The sequence below is a fragment of the Sebastes umbrosus genome, chromosome 9, assembly GCF_015220745.1.
Source record: "Sebastes umbrosus isolate fSebUmb1 chromosome 9, fSebUmb1.pri, whole genome shotgun sequence".
Classification (NCBI taxonomy): domain Eukaryota; kingdom Metazoa; phylum Chordata; class Actinopteri; order Perciformes; family Sebastidae; genus Sebastes; species Sebastes umbrosus.
The window spans coordinates 32,194,317-32,214,097 of NC_051277.1; positions in this window are offsets into that span (position 1 = coordinate 32,194,317).

A 19,781-nucleotide genomic window follows, 5' to 3' on the forward strand; every position below is an offset into this window, starting at 1 on the left:
TTTTTACTAAAACATCCCCATTTGCATGACTTAATAACATTCACAACCCTTAGGCCTATATTCATTTGTGAATCGTCAATTTAGCATTTTAAAATAGAAATGTATTTGTGAATCTCAATGGATTCCTGTGGATCCCTTTGAAACTGTTTTACCGCACTGTTGTGTCTCACACAAAATTTACAAGTGCAGGGAAGACCCGGCGCTCTCCAGTAGATAGCGCTAAGGCAACATTTATAGATGCAAACCACTGTTAAACTTAACAGAAGGCACGGAGAGTTTATTTATAGCACATTTCAGCAACAACAGCTACATTATAAAAGGACATTTAAATACAATTTAATTTGACATTATTTAAATATATTTATAAGAAAATGAATGACTGCATTCATTTTTTCATTACATTTTATGAGCAACACATCAGTGATCTATGTGGAACTGTGAGACTTATTCTTGCATTCCAAGCAAGTTTTGTTTCATAGTGCTTCTAAAGACTGTCCAACTGAAATGTGTTCATATCTCTGTATAATCACACTGGGAACTGCCACAGTGTCTGTAAATCAGTCCTCTATTCAATATGAATGAGCCAGCTCCAGGATTTGTCCTCTTTATAAAATCACCTGAGAGTTTTGGCTGTCGGGTGTCAACAAACTAGAGGACTTTAAAAATTCTGTCTCAACATCGTACATTTAACATTCGACTTTTGTAGAGCAGAGTCCCTGTTCAGATCAGACTTGTACCACTCACCAACCCATAAGGCCGTATCCTTATTTGTACAAATGAAAGAATATTTAAAGTGGCGATAGACAAGTTTTCAACTTCCCCCCCCTGGTGTTTCCAAGTGGTATTATTGTTGGCGCCGCTGTCGCGTAGACAACCGGACCGCTTTCCGTTTTCCTCGGAAAGTTAGTGCAAAGAACTTACATTGATACTCTTTGGTAACTGGGGATAGCGAGGGTAGAAAAATGTAATCGACTAGTCGACTAATTGCGCACATGCCTAGTCTAGGGTAATCAGGTTGCAAATGATAGACTGACAACTGGGAAATTGAGGTGATTTTATTTTATTTTTTATTTGATAGGGACGATGTAATTTAACATAGTTCCAGTACAGGGCATGAAACTGATGTGCTGCACAGAGAGTTTTTATAGCTATTGCTAATTTTCAACTCTTGTCCATCATTAGGCTTTTAAATGTACAGCGTAATTAAAATATACAGCTTTCTATAAGATAAAACCACAATACACTACAAGTGTGAAAATACAATAAAATACACATCACACAATACACATACCGCAATACGCTAATACACATACACCAATACACCTTGGTAATTTACAGTACAATTTGCTAAAAATGGATACAGTTCTATTTTGCTTTTAGCCAGCACTTAAAGCTGAAGTAGGTGAGATTGGAGCAAATATGATTTAAAAAAGTTATTTTTATAAAACGGTCACTATATCGTTACAGTAGTACATGAAACAGATAACATGAAAAAAATCATGTACCTCTGTGTCCTCCGGTGTCCTCTGGTGATCCTAACGGCATCTGCAAGATTTCACAGACCGGAGGAAAACAAGCAGTAAGAGCTGATCTGAGATCTGCTGTCCAGCTGCCGTCTATGAGAGCCGGCTGTCAATCACTCGCGAACTCCGACCAAACGGTCAAACTAGGCAGCGCTGATCAAATAAGAAGATGAAAATATGAATCAATATTATGTTATGTTAATGCCTATTTCTCGCCTCAGATGTTTTCAGAATCATCTTGTAGTGCACGGTTTAGCTGTAAAATGAGAAAGTTTGTGACGCGGCCGCCATTGAAAAATCTGTTGAAGGAAGCCAAGTTCCGGTCACATGACCAGAGCACAGCCAATAGGAACGCTTGCTCAATGAAATGACCTGTGATTGGTCAAAGTCTCCCGTCACGGGCTAGATTTTCTAAAGCCTGAAAACAGAGCCATGAGGAGGTGCAGAAGTCTGGTTTTCTCTCAGAACACTTGAATTACAACATGCTGAAAGGGTATTATGGGATTTTTGCCCAATGATGCCAAAAATATACTGACTACTGCCGCTTTAACCTTTCTTGTAAAGGACTTTATATCTGGAATTAACTTGATTTCAGTTGGTAGTGTGTTCCAGAGTTGACACTGACAGCCCTTTATGGAGAAAGCTGATTGTCCAAATGTAGTTCTACGATGTGGTATTTTACAGTTGCCATTCACCATGCTCCTAGTTACTCTATTGCTGTCTTGTCTTTGGATATAATGGAAAAATGCTCTGGGAATAGAGACTGCTAACACATTTAAAAACTAATTTGAGAAAACAAAATGAATAAAGCTCTCAAAGCTCAGTAGATTGTATCTTTTTTAGTATGTGACAATGATGCCAGCGGACAGGCTTTGGTCCATTATTTTCAGTGCCTGATTGTATCAGGATGTAAGATGTTTGATTGTAAATGGTGATGCTTGAGCCCACACTGTCATACAATATGAAAAATTAGAGAAAATCATAGAGTGCATAAATAACTGTGCTGCCCGAGTGGGCATGTAATGTCTGATGAATGTAAAACAATTAAGGTTGGTCTCTACTGTTTTCGAAATTCTCTTCATATGTTTATCAAATCTGAGCTGCAGATCTAAAACTTGAATTCACTGACCTCCTCTATTTCTTCATTCTGTATCTTGATTTAAATTTTTTTAGGTGAGCCCTGTTTTCTAATGGAGAAACACATGGAAACTGTCTGCTATATCTAAGTCGGACGATATCATTTGTCAGTGCCTTTCAAAACCGTTACAAGTCAGTGTTAACTGTTAACAATAATAAATCTGTTTTGTGATGTTATCTTATTTGATCTTATGGGAAGGCATTTTAAGGACATTCCGCCTGTCATGATTACGCATTTTAGGGGTTAAGTATGTCATTTGAATTGGGGCTGCTGTGGCTCAGAGGGTAGAGCAGGTCGTCCACCAATCGGAAGGTTGGTGGTTCGATCACATGTCGATAGGCAGAGCCATCGGTGTGTGAATGAGTAATTAGATTAGATCCAAAGTTGGCTCTGCCATCAGTGTATGAACATGTGTGTGAATGGGTGAATGCTGACATGTAGTGTGAAGCGCTTTGAGTGGTCGGAAGACTAGAAAAGCGCTATATAAATGCAAGTCCATTTACCATTTCACGCCAAGAGGTTAATGTTGTGAAACGGCACGTTAGCGGTAATGATTGAAAGCATGATCGCGAACACGTTTCATTGTACATTATATTATATTATGCTTAGGCACGAAAACCACTTAGTTAGGTTTAGGAAAAACATCATGGTTGTGCTTGAAATAAGAGTGGAAACTATTTTCTCGTGCACTGATTCGTATAAGCTGACCCGCCAATCAGAGTGACTTCTTTCACTGACGGGCGGCACCGAGAAAGCTCCGTCACGGGCAGACTAGAGCCGACGGTGCGGGACACACCAAAAAACTTGACCGACGGACGCTCACCGATGGCCCCAAATTGTCCGACGGCCGACCGTCGGCTTGTTGTGTCTGGGCCTTAAGGGGGTTACGGTTTTTCACTCTCATCACTCTCACACTCACTCATCTTCAACCGCTTATCCGGGGTCGGGTCGCGGGAGCAACAGCTCCAGCAAGGGTGGGGGATCCCGAGGCGTTCCCAGGCCAGTGTGGAGATATAATCTCTCCACCTAGTCCTGGGTCTTCCCCGTGGCCTCCTCCCAGCTGGTCGTGCCTGGAACACCTCCCTAGGGAGGCGCCCAGGGGGGCATCCTTACTAGATGCCCGAACCACCTCAGCTGGATCCTTTCAACGTAAAGGAGTAGCGGCTCTACTCCGAGTCCCTCACGGGTGACTGAGTTTCTCACCCTATCTCTAAGGGAGACGCCAGCCACCCTCCTGAGGAAACCCATTTTGGCCGTTTGTACCCGCGATCTAGTTCTTTGGGTCATGACCCAGCCCTCATGACCATGAGCCTTCCGGCTCAGCTCTCTTTTCGTCACAACTGTGCGGTAAAGCGAATGCAATACCGCCCCCCCCCCCGCCGCTGCTCCGATTCTCCAGACAATCTCACGTTCCATAGTCCCCTCACTGGCGAACAAAACACTGAGGTACTTGAACTCCTTCACTTGGGGTAAAGACTTATTCTCTACTCGGAGTAGGCAATCCACTGGTTTCCTGCTGACAACCATGGCCTCAGATTTAGAGGTGCTGATCCTCATCCCAGCCGCTTCAAGGTTTTTCAGTCATGCTGAAATGATGGGGGCGGCTGTGGCTCAGAGGGTAGAGCAGGTTGTCCACCAATCGGAAGGTCAGTGGTTCGATCCACGGCTGCTCCAGGTCACATGTCGATGTGTCCTTGAGCAAGACACTTAACCCCAAATTGCTCCCGAAGGCATAGCCATCGGTGTATGAATGAGTATTTAGATTAGATCCTGATGGGCAAAGTTGGCACCTTAGCAGCCTCTGCCATCAGTGTATGAATGTGTGTGTGAATGGGCAGTGTAAAGTGTAAAGCGCTTTGAGTGGTCGGAAGACTAGAAAAGCGCTATATAAGTCCAAGTCCATTTACCATTTACCATTTACCATTCACGGCACCGTGTTTGTATATTTGCATGTGTATAGACATACGGTGCCCATGTGTGAGCCTACATCTATCCTGTACCTTTTTTTCTTGCACGTCTGCTTGAACGTACAGGTGTCAACTTGTATTGACTAATGTGTGTGTGTGCTAGTGTTTTGCTCGTGGTCTCTCGTATGCACATTTGTCTGCGGGCGAGGTGATGGAAGAGAGAGGACAAGCAACGGTGTGAATAAGCCCTCTGTGTCACTTCAACTAAACAGTCAAAAGACTCTGTACAGACTAACAAAGTTAACTTGGACAGGAGAGGAGAAGAGGGGACGAGAGCACGGGGGTAAAGTGAGGGGGCGGTGGGGAGGACAGAAAAGGAAAAAAAGTGCGAAGGAGACGATAGACGTTAGCAAAGGAAGGGAAAAAGTCGAATAGAAAAAGGGGGATGGGTTGAGGCGTGGATTGGGAGGAAGGGGGTTTACCAGAAAGGAGGGGTGAGGGGACACCAGAAGAGGAATTGAGGACAAGAGGAAGGAAGAAAGATGAGGAGGAAAGGTGAGTGGAAGAGACAACATAAAAAGGACAAGGCAGGAGGTGTCACATGCAGCGTTTTGCTTGTGTCAGGCCGAGTGTAAGCACAGTGTGTGTGTGTGTGTGTGTGTGTGAGACCGTGACAAGGGGAAAGGTTGACGGGCTTATGATGTCATCAGGTGACATTTACTTGACAGGGGCCACGCAACAGATGGGGCCGGGGGTTGAGATTGAAAGTGTGCGTTTGTGTGCCTGTATCTCTGCCGTCCTGCTTGTGCGTGTTGAGCGCAGGGACACCTTTGGTTTCAGAAGTGATGTGACGCTAATTGGTCAGAAAGGTCACCGGGTTCAAGTTACACGTTCATCAATGAGGGCATCACCGCCGCTTGTGATGATGGTCAAAGTTTTCAGGTACGCTGGCCTTTCAGAGATGCCAACTCTGCTTCTTCTTCTTTTAGGAGTCAACCCTTTGGATCGCAGAAGTCTAGTTTTTCTTTCAGAACACTTGTCCAATAATGCCAAAAATATTCTGCCTACTGCAGGTTTGTAAATTTGTGAAATATCTTCAATAAATATATATAAATAAAATAATAATAAAAAACACACACACACACGCACACACAAAAATAGATCAATAATATGCTTTTCTACGTAGGTTTTCCCATGTAAACTATAAATGAGAAAATGTTTTTCAGGTCTGAAGCTTGTATCTCTCCCGTCATTTCTGACAGTTGCATTTAAGGAGCGAAAACTTGCAGCGGCCATATAGAGATGTTTTACTTCCATAAGGGATTAGAGTTGGCCTGAATTAGAGTTTGATGAGAGTCACAGTTAGTGACATAAGCAAAGAGACGCTTTAAAACCTTAAATGAGTTGAAGGAGTTGAAAAGAATCTTCAAAGAAAAATGCATGACACGCCACCGAGTGTGTAAGCCCACATGTGATAACCCTGCCATGCTTCAGCCCACTCCAACATACTACCGACATTTCTCTCTAATCCCACATGAACTTAGATCAAGCGTGTTCTAATTCATGCCAAGAAATATGAGCATGCCCTTGTATTTCACATGTATGTGTGTCCTTAATCTGAATTGAAATGAGTTTCACAAAAACATTTCTCTCACACACACTCACACTGGCCCCGTGGGCTGCGAGGAGAGCGCGTATTAATTTAACACACACACAGTTACACAACACACACACAGTTTTACTTATTCCTATATTCCTGGTTTTGCATTTATAATCAAGTGCCCGAGGAAGTACATGTGCAGATTAATGGCCCCGTCTTTGGGAACAGCTAATAGTATGCAGAATTTATGCATTCAGACTTTATTTTAATAGGAAATGTGTACATGTCTCGTTTAGGACAGGGGGGGGCCTCACTCACTCCCTACACTTGTTTTATGACAGTGAATTGGCTTAGGTCTGTTACTGTGGGTTTGTTTATCACAAACAAATGGGTTTGGACCGGAGGTTCCCAGTTGGTGGGACAATTCATCATGAGTGTTTAGGTCAATAAAGCTTTATTTTGAAGGGTAACACATTTTAAAGTATAACTTTTTTTAAAATACAGAATTGCAGCAGAGGTTACATCCAACAATAGTAACCAAAGTGACTAGCCGTGATTACAGATGTAATCCTAATCCTAATACACTTCATCATTTCTCTTTGTTGAGTGCTGTTAATGTCTTCAGTCCCCTGCCGTTACTCTAAACCAGTCTTAGCTTGGCTGCACTTAGGAGAACTAGTCTAATCTCTAGGCTCAGGCTGCAATGTCACCAGAACAAGTTGATTCTGGATGTGAATCTTTAATGCTCGGAACAGTCTGCCTACATACAAGTAGACATACAATAATATGTTATTGCACAATAACTGTTAAAGAGGCTGATTTAACCTGCTCTGCTGTCTTAGATAGGGCTGCACGGTGGTGCAGTGGTTAGCACTGCTGTCTCACAGCTAGAGGGTTGCAGGTACAAAAGCGGCTTGGGGGCCCTTCTCATGTCACTTCTCATGCCTAAACCTAACCAACCTAACCAACGGAGGTCAGGTCTGATGACATCATTCTGCATAATAATTAGCCATGTGTGTTTAATGGTTGCAGGGAGAGTGTATATTTTCGGAGCAATGGGCCTTCAGAACAATGTGCGTTTGTTTTAGGGACAGCGGGCTGTTGGACAAACAGGCTTTCGGTCCAATGGGACATGTTTTTGGACTATTGGGGTTTTGGAATTGCGGGTTGTCAGAACAATGGGCGCAGGTGAATGCTCTCTGACATACAGGCCTGATTTCTGAGCTTCTTATTGAGGGGCCCAGTTAGAAAATACCGTGATTTCTTTTTTTTGCAAACAGAGCAAACAGAAGCATATGGCTAATTATTATACAGAATGATTTTTTTTTTCTGATTGGCTAAGGCATGCCTTGAATACATCAGACCAGCGGATACCTCATCCAGAGTAGGCTCTCGTGACCACACCCCCTTTTGGGGGAAAACAATCCCATGTCCCTCGTAGACGGTAACAGAGTAAACAGAAGAAGCTGAAACATGGCTCCAAACTTCTATTTTAAACAAACCGCTAATAGTAATAACACTACGCTTAAGAGTTGCTGTGTAGGTGGTTGCACCAACAATAAATCCAAAAATGCTGATCTCCGATTTGTTCCCCTGCCATGTCCTAAAAAAGATAGAATAGAGGGGCTTTATGGCTCCAAGCTATAGACCAGACCAGCATGGCTTTATGGCTCCAGGCTATAGACCAGACCAGCATTGCGTCATCACCAAGGCTGCGCTCCCTTTTGGGGGAAAGAACCTCGCTGTCACAGGAGAGAAAATGATGAAAAGCTGTTGTGTAGCGGGTTAACTGAGGCTTTCACACTGAGATCTGAGCCACATACGATACGTGAATATTCACTGTCAGTGTGGTAAATCGCTAAATGATGCTGGTGATAGTGACTAGCATGGCTAGCTAACGTTAGCTTGAGTGTGAGGCCGCTGCAGTAATACAGTCATACATTAACGTTATAGCAGCATCAGACTGTCGTCTCCAACTAAATCTCAGCCTATAGATCAAACAGTTGGTTATTAACAGACAACACTTAGCCTAACGGGATTCAATTTAATATGTATAGCTGTCTGGATAAGCAATATCCGTCCACTGTGTTGGACGGGGGAAGACTGAAGGGACATGGCGGCGATCAACCTAAATTTATTAAGGTATCATGAATGCTCAGGTTCAGGCAAGGTCGCAAAATAATTACAAGACTTATATAAATCAAATGATTGTTTAACAAGAGATGAATGCAAACTTTTTCAAAATTACAATTCAGACACACGTCAAATTGCATTGAAGTCAATGAGATCTTCGTTCTTCTAACCCCCAAAAGGGGGCGTGGCCTTGAGTTTTTGCGAAGTACCAGTATGTGCCGGTCTTATGTATGTCATCATTGGTTGGGTTGGTTAGGCTTTAGGCATGAGGAGTGAGATTGGGTTCAGGGTAAGTATATCAGGTTAAGGCAACCAGAGGCAGAGTAGGGTGGGTCATGCCTTCGCCATGGTAGGAAAAAAAATGTTGTGACCGGAAGGTCAGATGACATCATTTTGCATAATAATTAGCTATGTCTATCTGTTCAGGATAATGTGGAGTCTGCATTTTTCGGACTATTGGGGTTTTGGAATAATGGCATGGCCCCGTTTTGACAATCCGATTGGATGCTGAGAGCAACCTTTGAGAATCAGAAAGTGAACATGAAAGCAGAAACTGGCACAGGATGTGTGTATGTAGGCAGGTGCATACAACACATTTACATATGGTTCATTTATAATTGAAATTTTTAATCTAAGCACATATTTTACGAGCTACACAAACACATATGTGCACTCATACACATTTCACATATGGCACATGCTCAGCAGTTACACCATTACATGCCCACACATATATTGGGGAATTAATTCATTTGCGCAGGCATTAGCACTTTCACGTTCTGGGATGAACACACACACACACACACACGCACACACACACACACACACACACACACACACACACACACACACACACACACACACACACACACATACACATGAAAGCTTTCACTGAAACAGACACACACACACTCAGAGAGATATTTCACTTACAATAGAGAGCCGGGGCTCTTATTAAACCTCTCCTCTTAACTTGCACGGATAAGAAGTTGCTTTATTAAATGTCTTTCTATTCAAGCTGCTATTGATTCATTTTAGGAGACATTTCAAAAAGTCTTTTCCCTTACCTCACACGGCGCTGCAGCTCCCGCAGCTTTAGAGACTTTGACTCCTGATCCGTTTCTTCTTTTTTTTTTCTAATTGATTGTCCAGCACTTTCCTCATTTCCTCCGCCGCGTCTGTCCGAGCGAAGCTTTTTGTAAAACGTGTAAAGAGAGAAAAGCGTGAGATGTGCCATTAAGAGCTCACATGTGAAAATGGAATATGGTAATTATAGATCTACATTTCATCAAAAAGTACTGTGTTACTCAGCCTCTGTGTCTGTGTCAATCTAATTCTCACTCTTCTCTGACCCAACTCTCTTCTGTTAGATATTTTGCAGAACTTACAGAACTGTCTTTTTTAATGTGACGACAACATGATAAAATCTGACATCATTCTTAATGCCTTCTCTGCTTCACGAGTGCAAACCAATCACGTCTCTGCGTGACATGTTTTATATCGTTTGGCATATCATATCTCTCTTTTCCATTTGTTAGCGTACAGCAGAAGAGCAGCGGCCTCTCGAGTGAACGGAGAAAAGACAGAATTATAATATTATAATACTCTCACGCTTGACAATGACAAAGTTGCAATTTGTTGGTTTGCATGTTATGTTTGTTTACTGAATAGCTCACTTAGTAACATCGACTGTTCCATCATTTTCTTCTGTAACCATCAGGTCACCCCTTAGCACAGTGGTGCTGTGGTTACGTTAGTGTGTATCCACAGAAAGAAAGTCCTGGTTGTGAGTTCACTGCCTGTGTGGATTTTGTGTTGTCTTCCAACACGTTCTCACTCCCAAGTCATCATATACCAACGCTTGATCAGTGGCCCTATGCCTCAAACAAAGACGCTTTGGGTACCCCTGTAGCGTCAGCTTTGGACCCAGGGATGGCGTGTCAGTTTCTGCTCGTTACAAACATTTCTTTTCTTTTCAAAATTAACAGTCTTTTTTCAAAATAAACTTCCAAAGTAGGTTTATTTACATTTTAGGTTTACTTATGCAACAAAAATACTTGGTTAGGTTTAGGCAAAAAACAACAACTTGTGATTGAGAGGTCGTTACCACGGCGTTGTCCGGTCTGTGTTTTGTCTGTGTTTTTGTCTTAGAACTTTAACCCTTTCACAGTGTGTTTTCAGTTCTTGAAAGATAATTATAACCTTTTATCTTTGTCGCCTAAATAGAGTATGTCTTACTCAGCGTTCGGTTACAGTTAGCTCCCCCCTCTCGTGTCACTTCTGGTCACTTCCAAACTCGAGGCTTCAAAACAGAAGTCCACAAACCAATGGGTGACGTCACGGTGACTATGTCCACTTCTTATATACAGTCTATAGTTGAAAGGTAAATCTCTTGAACTCTACAACCTTTACACCTTACCCTATATTTACTAATCAGAAATACTTCTGTCAGGTTTTAAACCTCAACTTTAATCCCCTACTCAAAACAACACAGGACAGTGTCCTGCTATTTTTAATTTTCATTTCCTGTCAGTATCTCAGTCCTCGCTGATATTCCCTACCTGCGGAAACATTCGTAAATGAATTAATCATGCTACCTAACTGGATCAAACCACATAATCAAAACCTTTTCAGTTTGTTGTGCGTCAACTTCTGTTACTCTCCGCCTGCAGTGAAGAACCCACATGAGCTCTCCATGACTTTGATCACAAGTGAAGAACAAGGAAACAAGGAAGAACGAGCACCGTGTGGGCCACTGATAGACTAAATGAAAGAAGCACAGAGGAGAGCTGAGAGACTTGGAAACCCCAGGTGCACCTCTATCCGGAGAGAGTTATGAAGCCATTATAACACGTGGTGGTTCACGGGACAGTTTTTGTGCTAAATTACAGAAATCTACCTGTAATTTCACATTCATTCAATTATTCTATTAACTTGTTTTTTCGTCTTTTTGACTTTTGCGGTGCCTTTAAGGTCAAGGGGACTCTCCGGTATAAAACAAATGTACCCATCTTAGACATTATCTACCCTCCTGCTTTTTATTCTTAGTGACAGGAGCATTTGGTAGAACACTAATTGCGTCTCGTTGGGATATGTGGGAGGATTGAGAGAGAGAGACTCAGAGAGAAAAAGAGAGTGACAGAAAGAGAAGGGAATGGAGACAGGTGACTCAGTTTTTCATTAGATTAATGAAGTTAATCATGCTTTCAGGATTTTGGCATCAGCAGTACGTAACATCATTAACTTAAACCTTTTCTAACCATTTTTCAAATGGTGTCATACAGCAGTTTGTGAGACAGTAACAAAATGTATCGTATTGATTTGTATACATAGACACAAATTTTAAATTTTTTGTATAATGGTCAGCACAAAATCAATTCGTATGTAATCCACGGAATTGTGAACCGGGAAGTATAGAGAGTGGCAAATGTCACGTAGTGACGAGGTGGGTGGGTCAAAAAACACAGGACTTTTGCCAGGAGACCGGTGTTCGTGTCCCGTGTAAAACCACAAGCCAGAGTTGATTTATTTGTCACCTAACTTCTGTACTTAAGTTAAGCCACTTTCATAGGTATTTTAACCAAAACCGCAATCTTTTCCTAAACCTAACTAAGGAGTTTTGTTGGCTAAGCCTAACCAAGTCGATCTTTTCCTAAACCTAACTAAGTAGTTTGTTTCCTAAGCCTAACCAAGTCGATCTATTCCTAAACCTAACTAAGTAGTTTTATTGACGCCTGAAGACTGGAGCGGAAATTGACACGTCTATGAACATATTAAATAGATCAAATGTCTTGACTATTTCATGAACTGCTGTGAGACTGTGCTGAATAGACATGGTTGTGAGAAGTTTTTATTTGGTTGCAATAATTCCTTCAAACTATTAATCTGTTTTAAGGCGTTGAAAAGCCCTAAAAAAAAGTCTACGACGTAAACTAATAACTTTTCTCTGGGGTTTTACTGTAATTGTCTGCAAAATAAAAAAGCCGCATTACTGCTGAAGCTACATTTGACTTACCATCTGTGTCACAGCACCAGTTAATCACACTCCTGAAAAAGAACTTGAGATACTTGAACTCTTCCGGCTGTACGAGACAATCCTCTTGTTTCCAGCAGAGAACACTGCTAAATGTGGAACAAATGGTTTTAAAAAAAGTGACTCCAAAGTGAAGGATTTCTTGCGGGGTACATTGGTGAACATGAACAACACATTACGTAGATGATCAGTAGCTCAGTTATAAGGTATAAATAGTCAACACTGATCTGCAACCGCCCTCCTTACTTGGATCAAATAACTGTCATGTAAAAGCTGTTTTTCAGTTCATTGTTAAACTTTATTCTTGTTTCAGGCTAACCGTCATCAACCCCGTTTCCCAGCAGGAAGCAAAAAAGCTCAGCTGTACACTACACTACCAGCTCAGACTGTTCTCATACACTGTTCGTAGCTATACCTACGAAACACTGTTTGTAGCTAAAGTAATGCACTGTAATTTGTGTATATATCGACAGTTACCTAATCATGAACCAGGAAATATAAAGACCAGTAAAGTAGGGAGGAATTTCGGGGTGAATGGCTGTGTCAAAAAATACTGGACCTTTGCCCAGGAGATCTGCGTTCATGTCCAGTGTGAAACCAGAAGTCAACGTTGAATTATTTCTCACGTAACTTACATATTTAAGCAGTTTTGTTGCATAAACCTAATCAAGTTAGGAAAAAGGAGAAATAACTTTTTCGTAAGATATCATACAAACCGTTGTAAGACAGTACATTGACCTGCTCATCACCAAAGGACAGAGTAGGTTAGCAACTAGCTGGTGAGCATTTAGCAGCTAAACAGCCCGGTGCTTTTTCATCTTGACAGCACTATATGACTTAATTTGGTGAAATAATATGACAGAAACAGCATAGTTAAGAAATGTGCTTCATCAACATAACTACACTGACAAAACCACACTTTTTAAGTGCTGCTGCTGGTTGAAAGCTGGATTTGGAATTTATTTTGTTCATAGTAGAGGGGCTGTCTGAATCCGGTCAAAACCTTCCTGCCACAACAGATCAATACAGACAAATTACTATAGAATACTGGAGGAAATATTATAGGAAACCATCTGGAAATCACACAATGCACCATGGGTGGGCATTACACCCCGATGCCCTCCGTTGGCAACGGGCCCGTAGAGATTGGATGTGTGGGTAGGCAGCAAGCCTACACCAAAAGAACTCATTGAACTTCATTCAGGAATCAGTTGAGTTTTGTTTTGGAGGTGGAGGGTGTTTGAACCCCACATCTTGGCTATGAGGACAGGATTTCTGGAGTGCTGCCTGTCACATGGGCTAAGCTAGCTGTTGATGGGCAGTATACCTCCAAACAGCACGCTGTTCCTTAAAGGGAACATATCATGCTCATTTCTATGGAGGATGGAACCTGCCAAAATCTAAAATAAATCTAAAATAAATAAATCACTTGATAGATAAATAAATAAATATGTCATTACATGAAGCAATTAATGAATTGATAAAATGTGACATAAATTGATATTTCAGTTTTAATTTTCCTCTTTATTTATTTATCTTTGTATTAATTATTTAATATTTAATTATTTTCCCTTTTATTTATTAATTAATTTATTTTGTATACATTTTTAAATTAATGAATTTATTGTTGCATTTTATTTATTTATTTATTTTGTATTTATTTTTAAATGCATGTATTTATTTATTTATTCCTGCACAATTTTCTCTTTGCATTTCACCCCTTGTTTATTTCCCCAAACTTAATTAGCTTATTTTAGCCCTTGTCTCTTTAAGCCCCCCTCCTGAAAAAGCCCAGTCTGCTCTGATTGGCTTGCAAGAAAATATGGTGCACCTTTTGCAAAGGTAGTTCTCAAGCTGTGAGCGGCATATTCTAATGAGCCTGCATGTGACATAGGAAGGGTAACCAAATCTGAATGGTTTGTTGAATCACATGTTTTGTTATATACACAACCCACAGAACACTGACTGGGTCATTGTATTTTATTTTTTTTACTGTCGTTTGTGGGTTGGTAGGCACTCCAGATATTCAAATGTATGTGCACAAGCACTGAAAAAGAGTTTTTTATCATATGTCCCCTTTGAAGCTCTAATTTTCTCGTTCTACGCATTTGATACAGAAGACGCAAAATATGGGTTTGGTGGCTTTTGAGTTGGGCGGAAATTAAAGTACCTTTTTAAAAAGGACTCGGTGCTCTCCCATCATTTAGACCTGTGCAGAGGACTACCTCAATATTTTGCCAAATAATTGTGGTGAAAGACTTTTATCATGTTACTAGGGCTGTCAAAGTTAACGCGATAATAACGTGTAAACACAAATTTGTTTTAACGCTTCTAATTTCGCATTAACGCTACTTTCGATTTTTAGGTTGCAGCGGGCTCAGCTTTAAAGCTAGAGTGAAGATACTGGCATCATATGAAATTACAAAACCTGAGGAATCCACTGGTCATACTAGCTTATCAGGAAGGAGGCTAAGTAACGCTCCAAACTTACGCAAACATTTGGCGAGGAAGAACTGGCATGGCCATTTTCAAAGGCGTCCCTTGACTTCTGACCTCAAGATATGTGAATGAAAATGGGTTCTATGGGTACCCACGAGTCTCCCCTTTACAGACATGCCCACTTTATGATAATCACATGCAGTTTGGAGGCAAGTCATAGTCAAGTCAGCACACTGACACACTGACAGCTGTTGTTGCCTGTTGGGCTGCAGTTTGCCATGTTTTGATTTGAGCATAATGTTTCATGCTGAATGCAGTACCTGTGGGGTTTATGGACAATATTTGTCATTGTTTTGTGTTGTTAATTGATTTTCAATAAAAACCATAGATGTATTAAGAGAACTGGATACAGCGTTGGAGGCGGGGCCCCGGTCATTCCTATGAGAGTTGCTCATTGGCGCATGAAGCCTAAATGGCTAGACTTCCGTCTGGAAAAGTACCCGGATCTTGGCGGAGTAGCGTCCGCTCGGTCACATGACTCGGTCACGGGGTCCCAACGTCAGGCCGTCGTCGCGGCTTGTGCTCCAGCCCCGGTCTGGGTCTCACTCACATGAACGGAGGAATGGAAATACCTCTGGATTCAACTATTAGTGCGTTTTACAACTTTAAAAATTTAATTTTTTAAATAAGGGCTATTAGAGTATGTATATGTCGTTGTTCTGGGTAGTTGATTCACCTCAATAGAAATTATCTGCTGAGTTACAGACGTCTCTTTCCCAATGTAAGTCTATGGGGAAAAGTCTTTTTGGGCCCAATGGCATCACGTGACTGACACGGAAGTTGCAGTACCGCCGTTTGGCCACTTCTGCTCTTCCTTGGGGCTTGGTACCCACGAGTCTCCCCTTTACAGACATGCCCACTTTATGATAATCACATGCAGTTTGGGGTCAAGTCATAATCAAGTCAGCACACTGACACACTGACAGCTGTTGTTGCCTGTTGGGCTGCAGTTTGCCATGTTATGATTTGAGCATATTGTTTTATGCTAAATGCAGTACCTGTGAGGGTTTCTGGACAATATCTGTCATTGTTTTGTGTTGTTAATTGATTTCCAATAATAAATATATACATACATTTGCATAAAGCAGCATATTTGTCCACTCCCATGTTTATAAGAGTATTAAATACTTCAGGTATATTTTTAACAGACAAAAAATGTGTGATTAATTTTCAATTAATCATGATCAAATATGTGAATTGATTGACAGCCCTACATATTACCAGACATATGGGCGGCAGATAAGTGAATTATGCTGCTGCACTGCTTTGAGATATTTTTCTGATGTGAAAAATTGTCACTATTAGAATCCATTGCAACTGACATCAATTCAAGACAACCAAAGTTGTTTCATTTAAAGGAAGCAACTTATTACAGTCGCCTTTTCACGCCTGCAGGGGAAAAGTGTTTGATGCTAAAAAGACGATTTTAGGTAAAACATCGCTCCAAGGCCTGACCTTCAAATGGCAGACTTACAGACATATGGTACATACAGTATACTGTATATACAGACACTCACATAAAACCTCCCAGATGAGTTTATACTTTGAAGCACTACATGCTTCTCCCACTTGTTCATCCTCCGTTGCTAAGCAGGGATCTCTCTGTAGCTCCCTTAACAACTCTCTCTCTAAAGGCTTTTCCTCGAATACCTTTTCTCTGCCAACCATCCCTCCATCCGACCTCAAATCCACCGCTCTCTAATCCAACCTGTTTTCCCTCCTCATTTTGTCCTCCTTTCTTCTGCCATTCTCTAAGTCATCATCATCCCTTTTCTTCTCCCTGCGTTTGTTTTCTCCGGGTCACCACTTTGACACCATTTCTCCTCGTTCTGCCTCTCCTTTCCTCTCTCCCATTTTTTAAATCCCTTAATATTTTGCCTCATTTCCTCTTTTTCTTCATCTACTTTCCCTCCCCTCTCTATCTCTTTTTCCCCCCCTCTTCCTCACCAGTCTATAACCATCCCCCCAAGTCTCTCTGTCTAATCCTCATTTTCTTTTGAAGCCCTCCTCTGTGGTTTCATCTCCTGTTTTTCCTTTAATTGATCTGTCTTTTTTTACCAGACTAATTTCCACAAGCTTTGTCCTAACATAAAGGCAGGTTTGGCACCTTAAAGACATCTGGCACGTTGATCACAGGCCGCCGCTCTTTAAAGACCTCTCTAAAACTTTCTGTGTCGGTGTGGCAGCTTTTTGACACATCAGCAGCGAGATCTCTTGTTAGCATTCATTAGCCGTGTAGGAACAAGTCAATGGGGACCAAAACCAATTCTCATCAAAACCAAATTGGCTTGCTTGTAATTTCATCATGCGGTTTCCACTCTCAGTCGTCCCGGTGCAGGTTTAACCTTGCCACGCCAAACATTTACCACGCTCTGGTTTGCATACAGATTGCATTACCGGGGTTTGCTGTGTTTGATGAAGCACAAATAAAGTGACAATGTAACTTCTGAAAGATGAAATAACCAACACATTCTCACTCCCAACTTGGTGAAAACTGCAGCTTGGTCAGTGGCTCTACGCTTCAAAATGACTCTCTGGGTTCCCCTCTAGCGCCAGTTGGACCTGGACGATGACGTGTCAGTTTCCGCTCGTTACATGCTAGTGATGGGAATTCTGGCTCTTTTTAGTGAGCCAGCTCATTTGGCTCAGTTCACCAAGAAGAGCCGGCTCTTTTGGCTCCCAAACGGCTCTTCGTTTTTACCATTTCTGCCTTTTATAATTCAGTCAAATTTAGCGCTGTTTTGACCTTTGATTAGTATGTGTGCACATATATCACTTAAATGATTCAATATAATTATACTAAACCTTTTAATTTACAGAATACCATAATTTTACATGCTGCTTCGTTTCACTCATCTTGTCTGCTATTCGCGCACCGCACTCCTCTTATAATAATAATAATAACTTTGATTTATATAGTGCCTTTCGAGAAACCCAAGGCCGCTTTAACATAGACATAAATAAACACAACAAACGGAAAATATCAGTAGCTAGAGGCCATAGGCCTTGGTGAAGAGGTGGGTTTTGAGAAGTCATTTGAAGCTGTCCAGAGATGGTGCGTTGCGGAGCTCTATGGGGAGAGAGTTCCAGAGGGTGGGGGGGGGGCTGTCACACTGAAAGCTCTGTCCCCAAAAGTCTGCATTTTTGTGTGAGGGATGGAGAGCTGACCCGTGCCTGAGGATCTGAGGTTCCGGGGCTGTGTGTAAGGGTGGAGGAGGTCAGATAAATACTGAGGAGCCAGGGCGTTGAGGGATTTGTAGGTGAGGAGGAGGATTTTGTAGGTGATGCGGGACTTGACCGGGAGCCAGTGGAAGTGGATGAGGGTGGGGGTGATGTGCCTCTCTCTTTCTCTCCTCCTCTTCCTCCTGCTCTGTACCTGTAGACCGTCAGCGCGCTGCGCACCCCCGCCCCTCCCTGCTTGATGGTATGATCCTTGTCTTTCATCACCTGATTGGTCGACGTCATTAACACATCATTCAATCACAGTCAGTGCATGGAGTGCCCGTGGCGCGGAGAAGATCATCCTATCATTCTGCCTTGAATTAATAATAAAAAATAAAAAAACGGCTCTCGGATGGAAGCCGGCTCTCATCACTATTACATTGCATATAGTGTCTTTTCAAAACAAAATTCTATGTTCACAGGTAAACACAGAGTGTCCGCTTGTTACATGCATGCATTGTCTTTTCAAAATAAACTTCCTATGTAGGTTTACTCAGTTTTTAGGTTTATTTGGTTAAGTTTAGAAAAAGACTGTTGTTTGGGTTAAAATAAGCACAAATTAATTAATCAGTGGGACATGATAAACGTCTATATAAGTATAATATTGTTATTTTAATTGTGGTGAAAACCGGACAATTTGTCGGTGACTGTTGAAAACCGGGACATTTGAGTGTTTTACAGATATATGTCGGGACTCGGGACACGTCAGCTGGAAACCGGGACAAACCGGGACGTCTGGTCACCGTAGGTAAATGTAGAAAATTGTACATTTCTTAGGACAGCTTGCATTCAAAGTCGCTCATATTAGAGGAAGATGTCACCTCAGTAATGGCGACTTGTTTACTTCCGGTACTTCCCCATATTCATGTATACAAGCTGGACTTGATGGCTTGATTCAGTTAAACTCACACAGGAGCCCAGGTTCAATTCTACCTGCTGAAGCGTCCTTAAGCAAGACACTGAACCCCTCCAGCTCCAGTGCTGCTGTTTCTCTCACTAAAACAGAGCTGCTATGAACATATACATATTGTAAAGTATCTCTGGTCTGATAGGAAAATAGTAAACTTAACATGGAAAAAGAAATCAGGGTTTAGATACACAGAGTTCATACTGAATTCAAATCATATTCCATTTATGTTCACATGAACTTTTGATACACCGCATCTGAATCTCCCTGTTGGCATTAATAAACCAGCTACTGTAACACAATAGTTCCCTTTCCACTTTGACTCAGCAATAGTAGCCTGTGTTTAATGCAGCAGAAAGACATGAACCGGAACCACGGCTCTGCACAATATACTGTACTGCTAACTGATTAATGTGGGAGTGACAAGACATGTTAAACAGCTTTCTCATAATTGGAGGATGGTTTAAGCAAAAATAGTTTGGACCATATAATTAGGTTTAATGTATATATTAGGGCCGTCAATCGATTAAAATATGTAATGACGATTAATTGCAAATTAATCACACATTTTGTATCTGTTCAAAATGTACCTTAAAGGGAGATTTGTCAAGTATCTAATACTCTTATCAACATGGGAGTGGGCAAATATGCTGCTTTATGCAAATGCAGGTATATATTTTTTTTATTGAAAATCAATTAACAACACAAAACAATGACAAATATTGTCCAGAAACCCTCACAGGTACTGCATATAGCATAAAACAATATGCTCAAATCCTAACATGGCAAACTGCAGCCCAACAGGCAACAACAGCTGTC